The following is a 2,500-nucleotide window of genomic DNA, read 5'->3' as shown; positions in this document are numbered from 1 at the left end:
ACTTAGAATGCGCTATGAATGACTTAACATATGCTAAGAATGACTTAAAATGTGCTAAGAATGACCTAGAATGTACTAGAATGACCTAAATTGTGCTAGAATGACCTAAAATGTGCTAGAGTGACCTAATATGTGCTAAGATTGGCCTAAAATGTGCTAGAGTGACCTAATATGTGCTAAGATTGGCCTAAAATGTGCTAGAGTGACCTAATATGTGCTAAGATTGGCCTAAAATGTGCTAGAGTGACCTAATATGTGCTAAGATTGGCCTAAAATGTGCTAGAGTGACCTAATATGTGCTAAGATTGGCCTAAAATGTGCTAGAGTTACATAAAATATGCTGAGGATGGCCTAAAATGTGCTAGAATGACCTAATATGTGCTTAGACTGACCCAAAATGTTTTAAGAATGACCTAAGAATGTTTTGAGAGGGTGATGTTTACTAATACTAACGAAAGTGATGATGGTGATGATAAATATAACACAATTATAAAGGATGAACAGCTATACGTATTATCTCCGTTCATAATGTGTGTTCCAAATATACATGGTCTTTTATGCATCTATTTTTTTAATCAAATTATTTGCATCTATTTGAATAATCCATACGGTAGAATTTTAAAAGTATATATAATAGCAATAGATGTTGATGGATTACGTAACTTGAATAAAAGTTCATTTCTCTAACTATCATATCTTGGAGCTATTGAAGTACATATTTACATAAAATAACAAGTTAAATCGCAATTTAGATAAAATTCATTTGATCCAAACCTGTATAGCTTAAAACTTCAAAATATACCTATACCCAAAAACGAATGTCATTTAGCTGAGGGCCAGCTATGCACCCCAGCTGATTGGGAACTAAAAACATTTCCCCAAGTAAATTAATCAAAAGCTGAGTGAAGCCTCGACGCGGTTAAATGATAATTATATTGACGATAATAATAATAATGATAATAGTAATGATAATGATATTGATAGTAGTAGTAGTAGTAGTAATAATAGTAGTAGTAGCAGTAGTAGTAGTAGCAGTAGTAGTAGTAGTAGTAGTAGTGATGACAACAAAAAACTACAACGATAATGATAATAATCATACCGCTAGTGATAAGTGATAATACTGGTGACAATAATAATAGAGGATGGTGATAATTATAAAAATGATAATGGTGATAATAATAGTGATAGTAACAATAATGATGTTAATAATAATAATAATAATAATAATAATAATAATAATAATAATAATAATGTAGATAATGATAATAACAATAACACTGATAATGATAATAATGATGATAATAGTAATATTTATGATAATAATGATAATAATAGTAATATTAATGACAATAGTAATAATAATGATAATGACAATAAAAATATATACATATATATATATATATATATATATATATATATATATATATATATAGAGAGAGAGAGAGAGAGAGAGAGAGAGAGAGAGAGAGAGAGAGAGAGAGCTAGATAGATAGATAGATAGATAGATGTTTATATGTATATATATGCATATATATAATAAATATATATATAATATATTTATATATATATATACATATATATACATATATATAATACATATACATATATATATGTATATATATCCAGACCCAGAATGTCATTACACATACAGTACAGCGATATACTAAAGTATTTTAGAGACTAGTTGATATACAGAACATTACTGTTTACTGAACTCAAATGCACCCCCCCCCCCCCCCCACCCTCTTTAAAAAAAACATAAAATAAAAACGGATGTAAACCCCAGCTTAAAACACTTTGAAGGAAAGGCACAAGAAAGAACACTAAATAGAGGAAAGTAAAAGAACAAGAAGAAGAAAGCGTAACAGAATAAGAATGAGAGAGATAGAAAAAAAAACGGTATTTAGAAATCCTGAAATAGCAGAAGATATAGGAGAATAGGTAGACAATAAGAAGGCAAACAGAGATAAATTGATAAACGCAGGACATAACAACATACAAAACTATATAGATGTAGTAAGATGCAAAAGAGGGGAACGTAGTGAGTAATAATGATATACAGAAGAAAGTAAATAGAGATAAACAGATAAAATTAGGGAAGAAGAATGAAAGAAAAAGATTGAATTTAAGTTTGAAATGAACTGATAAAAGAAAGGTAAATAAATGGACGTTCGATTGAATTAAAGTAATTAAATGGGATATATGAGAAGTTAGACTTTATTAGATATCGATATTAGAAGAGGAAGAAATAAGAACACAAAAAAAGAAGAAAAGGAGAAAGACTTTGCAGAAAAGAGGAAGAGGGATAGAGGCCAAGAAGAACCTAATGATATAGAGGAAAACGGATAGTATAAGATAGATAAGTGAATAAACAAATTTATGGATGAATGAAGTAACAAATGCACAAACAAACAGACTAATAAATAGATGAATAAAGGGAGGGAGAGAGCGAGGAGAGAGAGAGAAAGGGAGGGGGCATTCAGAGAAGAGGAAGAAGAAG

Source organism: Penaeus chinensis, chromosome 41, assembly GCF_019202785.1.
Source record: "Penaeus chinensis breed Huanghai No. 1 chromosome 41, ASM1920278v2, whole genome shotgun sequence".
In the NCBI taxonomy this organism is placed as follows: domain Eukaryota; kingdom Metazoa; phylum Arthropoda; class Malacostraca; order Decapoda; family Penaeidae; genus Penaeus; species Penaeus chinensis.
The sequence above is the reverse complement of the archived record's forward strand: the minus strand, read 5'-3'. Positions refer to the sequence as shown.